The 12,769-nt window shown below is 43.3% G+C and overlaps 1 protein-coding gene and 1 long non-coding RNA gene across 3 annotated transcripts in view; both read left to right on the forward strand.

Moving 5' to 3' along the window:
- Positions 1-1,075: 1,075 nt before the first annotated feature.
- On the forward strand, positions 1,076-2,769 carry LOC115180309 (uncharacterized). Its single transcript, XR_003873054.1, has 2 exons — positions 1,076-1,272; positions 1,700-2,769. It is a non-coding gene; the product is annotated as an uncharacterized LOC115180309 (long non-coding RNA).
- Positions 2,770-3,254: 485 nt separating this feature from the next.
- LOC115180308 (transcription factor EC) overlaps positions 3,255-12,769 on the forward strand; it is a 56,811-nt gene continuing 47,296 nt past the window's right edge. For both annotated transcript variants that reach the window (XM_029742300.1, XM_029742301.1), the window contains exon 1: positions 3,255-3,350. The gene's annotated coding sequence lies outside the window, so the exon portion shown is untranslated. The remainder of the gene's footprint in view (positions 3,351-12,769) is intronic.

A 12,769-nucleotide genomic window follows, 5' to 3' on the forward strand; every position in this document is an offset into this window, starting at 1 on the left:
AAAAAGGGGGTAATCCTTATTTTTCTAAAAATCTCTGTCTTGAAACACGTGCAATGTGAATGTGTGGAGCCTACTGTACGTATCGAATAGTTATTCACCACCATGAAGAATAAGCCAAACCCCAAAAGGCAACCAAAAGAAGAAAAAAAAAAACTTTTGTCAGTCAGACAAAACCTCACAGACCTTTAAATGAGCCATTCAAAATTCTGAAAAGGACGTACTGAAAGAAAAAAGAAAAATAAGAAAAGAAACAAGAAACAGAAAAGTTATCAGAGCCACTGTCTGTGTATCTCACAATGGCTCTCGCTGAAGTTTGTGTCTCTTCTGATCTTCTCCCAGCTGGACTTCTGATTTCCACCCCGTCTCCTCTGATCTGCCTGCAGACATCCGACAGCCTTTTGCCAGCCTGTGAGCTGTCAAAGTACCCCTGGAATCAAACGCCCAGCCACCCCATCTCCATGCTCTGGCATGATCAAAGAGGCACAGGTAAGCCAGACATGAAGCCACATACAATTGCCATCTAAAAAGGTGGAACATTTTCATTTTTTAACGTTTATCTTTTGTGTAACTTGACTAGGCTGAGATGATACGGCTCCTGGAGAACAGAGTCAATGCATCGATCAGAATCAAGGACAAGAAGTTGATCAGTTTTGAAGATAAGAGAGATTAGTTAATCTTGATCTGACTGTCTCTAGGAAACTTTTGGACAAGAAGTTCAACACTGTAGTGAGTTGTCTGAACACTCTGAAGAATTTGAATTTAAGATGGAATATTCATCACCTTCCATCTAAAGTTCATGTTTAAGTCATTCATTAAATACATATATATATATACTGTCACTGTCTCATCCATGTCAAGATATGGCTATATGCTTGATATCAAATACAATATACCTACTATTACCTATGATAAAGTACAGGCAAGCATATATAGACAAAGAGAAATATGGACAGAGATCACACCTGCACACACACAGGCTATTGACCAACACACACTATTGACCCAGTATTCCTTTCCGATGCCGCTAGTGATCTACTAATCTCCAAGTCTGGCCTCCCTGATGTGTATGGTTATAATGGGGTCTCTGTGGGCTGGTGGCCATGTTTCCCTTCTTCTCCCTGCTCCCTACCAGAGATCACACACTAAACCTTTGAGTCCTGACCTGTCCTGGGGAGATCAAACAGTATCTCTGTGCTCGGCTCGCCGGGCCTCCTCTCTCTCTCCGACTCTCTGTCTACCAGGGTGCACTGGATCATCCCTGTCCACACAGAGGTAATACTGATTGTCAGCTCCTGCTGAGTTCAACCACATACCATACATTCTGTCTACGGACTAAACACAACATAGGAGATATTGTCATAAGGCTTTTATTAAAAATCTCTACTGGAATCAATGGAAAATGCTTTTCATCAAATCAAAATCAAATCAAAATCAAATCATCTACATGCTTTTAGTAAAAATCTTCACTGGAAATACCAGGAATATTAGCAATCTCAACTGAGTTAATAGACAATGAACACTAACAAAGCAGTTATTATTGAATTGGGTCTGATCAATGTGAATCAAATTAAAGCAGTGGATTATCATCTTCTGAGAAAAGTTATTTGCGGGAAAACACATAACAATGTAGAAACATAGAAACAGAAACATTGTAGAAAGTCAATGGTTCATTAAATATCAATGTGTCTCTTTCTTTAAGCGTTTGATGGAATTCTGTCTGGACAATCAAGACCTTGATGATGATACTTGAGTTCTCAGAAAGAAGAGGAGAGAGGTCATATAAAGACATGCAACAAGTAGTCTGCACTATCCACCTCACCATTCCATCAAAACAGCTCCTCTGTCCAGTGGGACGCCTGCTGCCCCTTCACCTCTGCTGGGCACTGAGGCAGACACGAGCCTCTGAGTGTCTGCTTCCATCGTCTGCCCACTCCCTCCCTGTGTGTTTGTGATGCGGTGTGTGTGCGTTCTGCGTGTGTATGTTTTGTGTACGGTCCGTGGAGCATCCATAGCCACGGGCCTCTCCTGGCCACTCCTGGCCCCTCAAACAAGGCAGAGGCTTCAGCTTGATTAACCACTTAGTTCATCCTCTCAGACAGAATACTGCAGGGAGAAAGCAGAGTAATGAAGTGCTTCTCTGACGCCTTGATTTTCTGGGTTCAATATTGTTTGTTCCCTGTGAATAATCTGAAGATGCTTCTTTTTCATCAAAACAAGTGCCCATCCATGTCTCTCTCTCGTCAGCCCTAACTGGTGTGAATAAACATCATCAATATAGTACATATTTTGAGAGGGAATTGGAGGCTTTTTCCCTCAAATCACTTCTGATGGGCCGTTCGTCTTTCTAATTATGTAGATTATACTGTGTGTGTCAGACATGGGCTCAACAGACGTGGAATAGAAGAGTGCTTTGCCTTTGTACCAGATGGAACAGAGTGTCAGAGTTCCACACAGGTTGGCAATTACGTTCTCCTGTGTGCTTCTTTGTTCATGAGAAGAGGAACTGCACTCGACAGACAGACATGGATAGACCGTCTCAAGAATGATTGAGGATTGAGGAGTCAAGACTTAGTTGAAAGTCAAGTAACTGTGCAGAGCCTGCGAGTCTAGCAGCAACACTTGTGTCTAGACACATATATCAATCCCCAGACCCCACTGTAAACTGTGGTTCAATTCCCACAATCCACCTTTCCTACTGTTCTCCTACTCGCCTGTCTCCCTCTGTTTCCAACTGTCTAAATAAAGTGCAAAATGAAAAAATAATGTCAATTAACTGCTGTCAGTAATTCTTTTTCATGATATCAAATTGTCTCTATAAATTAGTTTTAGTATGAATATAGGTAATGTATCTGACTTTCAGGACTTCAAATAGCCCCGTTTACTCTAAACAATATTCTGTTAAGACTTTTCACAAACATCCCTCATTGAGGAAATAGATGACACATCAAAAACAGAAAATTCACCAGAAACTCTTACAAAAAAATTCCACTACTTTCGATCAGCTCTCCAAACGGCTCAAACTCCTCTGTCCTAACAATGCATCCCTCTTCGAAAAAGACGCCATGGAGTGAGTGATGTGGCACACATTCAACAGTATACATAGCGTGATGACTTGTCAAAATCTGTGGGTGATTATTTCTGTCCAAGATATGTCCAACCAAGGATTTGACGTAACAACTTCCCTTTGCACTCCGCTCCAATAGACAAAAAAGAGGAAACAGGTTTTGGTTAAATATCTAGGGCCCTTTCACTTGCCCATCCAGGGCTGACATCTAAAGCTGAAGTTTCAGTACAAAATTACAAGACTCAATTGACTTTACCTCCAGACTTGCTACCCACTCCAAACACAGGTAGGCTATTCCATATAGGGCCAGGTTTCTTACTAATAACCAATAATCACAGATTTATCTAAACAGATATTTCTGATTTATAAATTGTAGCTAGCAAAGTCTTGTAGCAGTAGGCCTGTGTGATTTTCATTTGAATTGAATTTCATGATTTTGGATGATGATGGAATTCTGTCCCTGCAGACTTGTCTGTGTTGCTTGAAGTAGGAAGTGCATCAAACCACAGATCTAGGATTCTACCCTTGAGCATTAGGGGGGATGGAGTATCTGACCCTAGACGAGTGGTTGGATACAAATTCTACCTACTTTGGTCCTATCCATCCCTAACTTCTCCTCTAACCACATCCTGCTTAACAGGAAGTATCTTATTCAGGATGGATTGCTCTTTACAAACATAGGAAACATTTAAACTGTTGACACTTGTTGTGTATTTTTAAGTGATGGTTCTGATTGGCTATGCAATGTTGGGGAACTAAAATAAACCCTATATGCTTTCTTTATTTAACCAGTTAAGAACAAGTTCTTATTTACAATGACAGCCTACCGGGGAACAGTTCAGGGGCAAACAACAGATTTTTATCTTGTGAGTTTGGGAATTCGATCCAGCAACCTTTCAGTTATTGGCCCAATGCTCTAACCACTAGGCTACCTGCTGCCCCAATATAAGTTTCATTCTAAGTCTTTATATACCCTCATTAAAATGCATGCAGTAACTCTGAGGTTTACTGCCATTTGATTTTCTCAAAACAAAGAAAAAAAATCCTTCTCGTTTTGTGATTGAGAAGTATCAGGAAAAGAAATACAAATGTGAAATATTGCATTGCTTTGGAAGTTCACTATTAATTCCTCCTTGCGTATTCATTGTAAACTCAGCAAAAAAAGAAACGTCCTCTCACTGTCAACTGTGTTTATTTTCAACTTAACATGTGTAAATATTTGTATGAACATAAGACTCAACAACTGAGACATAAACTGAACAAGTTCCGCAGACATGTGACTAACAGAAATGGAAAAATGTTTCCCTGAACAAAGGGGGGGTCAAAATCAAAAGTAACAGTCAGTATCTGGTTTGGCCACCAGCTGCATTAAGTACTGCAGTGCATCTCCTCCTCATGGACTGCACCAGATTTGCCAGTTCTTGCTGTGAGATGTTACCCCACTCTTCCACCAAGGCACCTACAAGTTCCCGGACATTTCTGGGGGGAAGCCCTCCGAGCCCTCCGATCCAACAGGTCCCAGATGTGCTCAATGGGATTGAGATCCGGGCTCTTCGCTTGCCATGGCAGAACACTGACATTCCTGTCTTGCAGGAAATCACGCACAGAACGAGCAGTATGGCTGGTGGCATTGTCATGCTGGAGGGTCATGTCAGGATGAGCCTGCAGGAAGGGTACCACATGAGGGGGAGGATGTCTTCCCTGTAACGCACAGCATTGAGATTGTCTGCAATGACAACAAGCTCAGTACGATGATGCTGTGACACACCGCCCCAGACCATGATGGACCCTCCACCTCCAAATCGATCCCGCTCCAGAGTACAGGCTTCGGTGTAACGTTCATTCCTTGGACGATAAACGCGAATCCGACCATCACCCCTGATGAGACAAAACCGCGACTCGTCAGTGAATAGCACTTTTTGCCAGTCCAGCCACGAAGGGTTTGTGCCCATAGGCGACATTGTTGCCGGTGATGTCTGGTGAGGACCTGCCTTACAACAGGCCTACAAGTCCTCAGTCCAGCCTCTCTCAGCCTATTGCGGACAGTCTGAGCACTGATGGAGGGATTGTGCGTTCCTGGTGTAACTCTGGCAGTTGTTGTTGCCATCCTGTACCTGTACCGCAGGTGTGATGTTCGGATGTACCGATCCTGTGCAGGTGTTGCTACACGTGGTCTGCCACTGCGAGGATGATCAGCTGTCTGTCCTGTCTCCCTGTAGCGCTGTCTTAGGCATCTCACAGTCAGTATGGACATTGCAATTTATTGCCCTGGCCATATTTGCAGTCCTAATGCCTCCTTGAAGCATGCCTAAGGCAAGTTCACACAGATGAGCAGGGACCCTGGTGTCTTTTGGTGTTTTTCAGAGTCAGGAGAAAGGCCTCTTTAGTGTCCTAAGTTTTCATAACTGTGACCTTAATTGCCTACCGTCTGTAAGCTGTTAGTGTCTTAACGACCGTTCCACAGGTGCATGATCATTAATTGTTTATGGTTCATTGAACAAGCATGGGAAACAGTGTTTAAACCCTTTACAATGAAGACCTGTGAAGTTATTTGGATTTTTACGAATCGTCTTTGAAAGACAGGGTCAAAACTCCTTTGTTGAGTTTAGATAGTTGTGTTGATGCAGCCTTGCAGTTGTTTGTGTTTGTTCTTCTGCCCTGTGAACACCATGTCTCATGTGCTGTGATTGTTTTTTTGTTTCAGTGAACTTCTATAATGTACACAATGACATTGCAAGAAAAGCCTTCCACACCCCCCTCTTTTGGGGATTTCCTCTTTTGTTTTGGTCACCAGATATTATTCTCAATATGTTTCGAAAAATCTCTTGGACTTCTGTAATTTGTCACGATCATCATGGGACATTTGATTTTATCATGTTATATGGGCAACCTCGTTTAGACGGGAAGAGTTTGCACCACACACTTGTGAGGGGGCGAGGGCCCCAGTGTGAGTATTTAAAGTGGCACATGACTCATTACAGAATGTGTCGCTATGACTTAGCGAAAACATCAAAAAAACAATGTTTAGAGGACAGAGAGGATTGCAGTGCCCACTGCACGCATACTGTGCATTATGGGTGGTGTGTCCACTATGTGAAAAGCGTTGGTGTGCTGTCAGCGTGTTGTAATTTGTGCGGGAGTAGGCTACTGGATGAGTCAAAGTTCATTCATGATTCATGTTATACCTAGGCTATAATTTCTTAATATAATTTAACCCAGCTGGACGTAAACATATAATAGTACTTTTTGTTACTGGGTGTGGAGATTCAACAATGCATTCCTATAGAACGGCAAGAGAGGGGAACCACTTGGAGCATAGGAAATGGTGTATACATTGCCCTCTTGTGGATCATAGGGGAAAGACAACTTGAGCATGAAGACAACTTGAGCATCTTGGACCACTACCATCTTAGTGTTCAGTATTTCAGATATAATACAGTTCAGATATTATACTAATGTTTATGATAGTGGACTAAATAACATTGCCTCATTAAGAAAAGGATGACTTTAGTTTGAGATGACACTACTCTTCTATCAAGTGCCATGTCTGGTGATGGGAGAGCCCTTCAGACACTCACTTTGCTATAGAGGGGAAAAGAGTGGACACTTCACTGCTCCACAGACACTAATCTAAAATGCTGACAGAAGGCTTGAAGCGAGAGATAGAGGGATGGAGATAGACAGAAGGGAGAGAGAGACAGACAGAAATGCAGACAGAGAGAAAGTGAGAGAGAGAGAGAGAGAGAGCGAGATACAGAGACCAAGATGTAGAGAGAGAGTGAGCGAGAGAGAAATAGATCAAATAATGTACACATTGTATCACTGTACGGTCTAACAGTTCACTTCCAAGTGGAGACCATGCTAACCTTACCCCAGTGGGGGGTCTCATTGAGTTCAGTGAATGTATATGCTGCCGCCCAGACCTGACCAACCAGAGATGACATAGATTGACATAGATTCCTCGTCTCCATCCTCTATCTCCCCCCTCTGAGACCACTCCACTGTCTCTTATGCTGGGGCGCTTTTGTCTTTGAAGTAATGTAAGTGATCAGATTGACTTGTGAGGCAGACAGTCAGACAGATAGAAGTCATTTTCTCTCTCATGGGTAGGGGAATGCTGTAATCGCTAGGCAGACATGTCTGTCTGTCTGTCTGTCTGTCTGTCTGTCTGTCTGTCTGTCTGTCTGTCTGTCTGATAACTGAACACAGGTGGCACAAATTTGTGACGAGATGTTCCTGCCAGTAATGTATTTAACAGTGTCAAGTTCAATCAACAAGTGGGATATCTTGACGAGGGACACGAGCTGTCTGCTACCTCAAAACAAATAGCCTGTGTGTCAACATGCCTTTCTCAAACCACAAGCCCAAAGAATGACCAGATTGTCAGGTAGCGTCTTGAAACACAAAAAGGACCGGTAGGCCTCATCTACCCAGCAGTTGAAAGAACAAGTGATGACCAGAAGTCATTTCATAACTATGACCAATAATCTGAGTTCATTTGCACACATAACACACATGGTGATTGTGGAGTAGCAGAGTGCTTACTGTTGGGCTGTACAGAACAGAATAGCAGTGCTGTGCTGTGAATGGGGCCTGCATCTCTCCAGTGTCCGTCGCCTCATCATTACCCCAGCTCAGTGAATCACATCCCAAGGAGAGAAAGCAGTCTCTCATGGCTGCCTTGTTCACAGCTCCATGGGAGGTGTCGAGGGACAATGATGGAGAATTAGCGGTGAAAAGAGCAAATAAATAGGTGCTTGCTACTTGAAAGCTCAGCCACAAAGCCCCAGCAGCCCACTGAAGACAAGAGAGGGAAGAGAGAAGAAACATGTTTTTTTTCTCCTCTTCGTGTCTTGCCTGATGAAAATAAAGGGTTGAGGGTCAAAGGAAGACGTAGAGGCAGTGGGGGATAGGAGGTGATGCGAGAGCAGAGAGCCTCACAGAGCGGTGGTGTCTATGGGAAGGGTTTTAATGAGGTGGAGGGTGGAGGAGTGGGTGAAATGGGGTACGAGGGAGAAGGCGGGGGGGGGGGGTTTGCTCGTCAGACTGTGACACAGACACTCAGAACATAACATCCTCCTGAGGAAACGAGGCGCTGACTTCCTCTCTCTGGGGCTGAGAAGGACGTGTGTGTGTGTGTGTGTGTGTGTGTGTGTGTGTGTGTGTGTGTGTGTGTGTGTGTGTGTGTGTGCACTATCCTTGTGGGGAGCAGAAGTCCTCACAAGGATAGTAAAACAAGGAAAATGTGGCCGGTCCCCACAAGGAAAAAGGCAATTTTAGGCTTAGGGGTTAGGTTTAGGTTTACAATTAGTGTTAGAGGTTAGGTTTAGAGTTAGAGTTATGGTTATGCTTAGGGGTTAAGGTTATGTTAAGAGTTATGTTTAGGGTTAAGGAAAATAGGATTTTGAATGGGAATCAATTGTTTGGTCCCCACAAGGCTAGTCAAACAAACATTTGTGTGTGTGTGAGTTGGGCAGAGGAGGGGCAGAGGGACAATGACGACAGCTGTCTGTTTTAAAAGGAGCGAGACAGAATAACATTTGCACGTTGCCCTCGAAAGTCCCCGACTAAATAGCCTGGTGGCCCGTTGAATCAGGAAGATGTAACTGGGATCTGATTGACACATGGATGGGGAATTAAGTGATCATACCATGCTGTGATCAATAAGTTGCAAGAGAGAACACAATACAAGGGGATTCAAAGCTTTTAAGCTTCCTAACATGTCATGTTTTGTCATCTTGTGACGCAATCATTTTCAAACTTGATTTTACAGCAGACTGTGAAAATCATTTTCTGAATCTATTTTATATGGAATATGCATGTAGTACGAGGTCCATCTCATTAAAATATACTGAACAAAAATATAAAACGCAACATGCAACAATTTCAAAGATTTTACTGAGTTATAGTTCATATAAGGGAATCAGTCAATTGAAATAAAATCATTTGTCCCTAATCTATGGAATTCACATGACTGGGCAGGGGCGATGGGTGGGCAAAGGAGGGCAGGGAGGGCATAGGCCCACCCACTTGGGGCCAGCCAATCAGAATGAGTTTTCCCCCACAAAAGGGCTTTATTACAGATAGAAATACCCCTCAGTTTCATCAGCTGTCTGGTTGGCTGGTCTCAGACAATCCCACAGGTAAAGAAGCCAGATATGGAGGTCCTGGGCTGGCGTGGTTACAAATTCTCTAACACGATGTTGGAGCCAGCTTATGGTAGACTCTCTGACAAACGCTCTGGTGAACATTCCTGCAGTCAGCATGCCAATTGAACGCTCCGTCAAAATTTGAGACATCTGTGCCAGTGTATTGTGTGACAAAACGGCACATTCTTTTATTGTCCCCAGCACAAGATACACCTGTAAAATGATCAAGCTGTTTAATCAGTTTGTTGATATGCCACACCTGTCAGGTGGATGGATTGGCAAAGGAGAAATGCTCACTAACAGGGATGTAAACAAATGTGTGCACAACATTTGAGAGAAAGAAGCTTTTTGTGTGTGTGGAACATTTCTGGGATCTTTTATTTTAGCTCATGAAACATTGGACCAACACTTTACATGTTGCTTTAAAATTTTTGTTCAGTATATATGCTTATATAAATCATTTTAGTGGTCATATATAGTCACATCCTTATTTTTCAATTCAACACTATCCACCCCTAACATAGGTGTCAACTGTTTAGACAAGTATAAATCGTGTAGTGGGTGCAACTGGCAACAAAAGCCTGGTTTAGTGACATTACCTTGCCCACAAGTGCCCATTAGTATATTACCACTGGCAAAATGGACTCCTTGTCTGAGAGGGCAGAATGTCCTCTACCTAATAGAGGGATCTACACACAAACAATTGCTGACACAGACCCAAGTCAAGTGCAGACAAGGCCAATTGTTCAAAATGGGCAGGCTAAAACAGGCATCACCCGTGGAATGCAGATATGTGGACACCATATATTTTTCCCGTCACCCAACTTCATCCAACACATTTGTCCTTTGTCTGACATAGAATGGGCAATTATCTAGCACCAGTGTTCTGCAATGCTGGCGACAGAAAAAAAGAAGGGGCAATTACATAGTGTTTGCGTTATGCGCAGAGAGAGGGATAGGGAGAGAGAGGTTAGGGAGGGAGAGAGGGGGAGAAAAAGAGAAGAGGAGAGAGGGAAAGAGGCAGCCAGAACCTTGCTAATTACCTCTCCATGTGAAGGGATGAAGAGGAGAAGGGCCATTGCTTAGGGCCGACACACTTCTCCTTCCCTTCCACCTCACTGCCACCTCTCCTTACCTCCCTATTAGAGGCCCCTTCCCTTCTAGGCTCTGCTCTGTTTATTTCTCAAAGCTGTCTCTGAGTGTGTGGGGCCGTCTCTCCACTAACTGATCTCTAATGGAGAACACATGGGGATGACACACGGACATTCAGACAGGCATGGTCCAGGGCAGCCAATGCTGGGTGAGGGGTCCTCTTTTGTGCCACAGGTGATTCACACTGTAGGCAGAAGTTGCTCGACTTCATATCTGCACAAAAGCACAAGGAGGATGAAAAGTGTCAACTTGTATCAGTGATTGTGGACAATTCTTTGACGCATGTGTAAAATAGACTACAGAGAAAGGCCCCAAATTGACTTATTGAGGTACAATCTCTCTGTGGGACTATACAACATCAAGTAAACCATGGCATTTAAATGTGTTCCACTGTTTAAGGACAGGCCACACTGTGCTGAAGCATGATTTGGATGGATTCACCCCAATATGTCACTTAGGTCATTTACATTGGTTTATTGGCAGACTTGTTTTCCCAATTCAATTGCCCAGCTTGATTTGGTTTATGTATCAACTGAATGCAGTATGCCGCGGTAATTTCAATGGTTTATACAGAACATGATGCTCCCTATTACTACAGTGATACTCATTATCTCCTACTAGAAGAGACAAGGACATTACCCAGCATACATGACCCCATTGGTCCCATGTGGGTATTTGGTGAGCAAGGTGGGCAGGGGCTAGCCCACACAAAGCCCACACCGGCCCAACATGGGCTAGCCTACCAGCCCAACACGGGCTAGCCCACACCAGCCCAATACGGGCTAGCCTACACCAACCCAACACAGTCTAGCCTACACCAGCCCAACACAGTCTAGCCTACACCAGCCCAATACGGGCTAGCCTACACCAGCCCAACATACAGTAGGCTAGCCCACACCAAGCCAACACAGTCTAGCCTACACCAGCCCAATACGGGCTAACCTACACCAACCCAACACAGTCTAGCCCACACCAACCCAACACAGTCTAGTCTACACCAGCCCAATACGGGCTAACCTACACCAACCCAACACAGTCTAGCCCACACCAAGCCAACACAGTCTAGCCTACACCAGCCCAATACGGGCTAACCTACACCAACCCAACACAGTCTAGCCCACACCAAGCCAACACAGTCTAGCCTACACCAGCCCAATACGGGCTAACCTACACCAACCCAACACAGTCTAGCCCACACCAAGCCAACACAGTCTAGCCTACACCAGCCCAATACGGGCTAACCTACACCAACCCAACACAGTCTAGCCCACACCAAGCCCATCTACAGTCTAGCCCACACCAAGCCCATCTACTTTATAATGTAGAGGCGGGGGCTAATCATAATATTTGGGGGCATGGTTTACAAATACCCCAATTCAAGTTGCTAAGTAAAAAAATAACAAAAGATTGAAAAAAATGGACACTATTCAAACTAATGATGGTTTAGAAAATTAAAGACAATTATCTCGGAATCATCTTTTTTCAGATAGGACCGTAGCTCTAAGTTCACAAGTTATTTTTGTGCAACCATTACTGAGAAAGTCGTTCCAGTTGAACTTTTCTGTTGTACAATGCCAATGATAAAGTCTGTGAAAAGACTTCGGTAAGTGCATGTGACAAAAATTTCTCTGGTTTAAATATATATGTTTCAGCACCCTGTCTTTCAAAGATAATTTGTAAAAATCCAAATAACTTCACAGATCTTCATTGTAAAGGGTTTAAACACTGTTTCCCATGCTTCGTCAATGAACAATTAACAATTAATGAACATGCACCTGTGGAACGGTCGTTAAGACACTAACAGCTTACAGACTGTAGGCAATTAAGGTCACAGTTATGAAAACCTAGGACACTAAAGAAGCCTTTCTACTGACTCTGAAAAACACCAATAGAAAGATGCCAGGGTCCCTACTCATCTACGTGAATGTGCCTTTGGCACATTATTCCATTTCTGTTAGTCACATGTCTGTGGAACTTGTTCAGTTTATGTCTCAGTTGTTTAATCTTGTTATGTTCATACAAATATTTACACATGTTAATTAAGTTTGCTGAAAATAAATGCAGTTGACAGTGAGAGGACGTTTCTTTTTTTGCTGAGTTATATGTATATATATATATACACTGCTCAAAAAAATAAAGGGAACACTAAAATAACACATCCTAGATCTGAATGAATCTTATTAAATACTTTTTTCTTTACATAGTTGAATGTGCTGACAACAAAATCACAAAAATAATCAATGGAAATCCAATTTATCAACCCATGGAGGTCTGGATTTGGAGTCACACTGAAAATTAAAGTGGAAAACCACACTACAGGCTGATCCAACTTTGATGTAATGTCCTTAAAACAAGTCAAAATGGGGCTCAGTAGTGTGTGTGGCCTCCACGTGCCTGTATGACC

Source organism: Salmo trutta, chromosome 40, assembly GCF_901001165.1.
Source record: "Salmo trutta chromosome 40, fSalTru1.1, whole genome shotgun sequence".
Lineage (NCBI taxonomy): Eukaryota > Metazoa > Chordata > Actinopteri > Salmoniformes > Salmonidae > Salmo > Salmo trutta.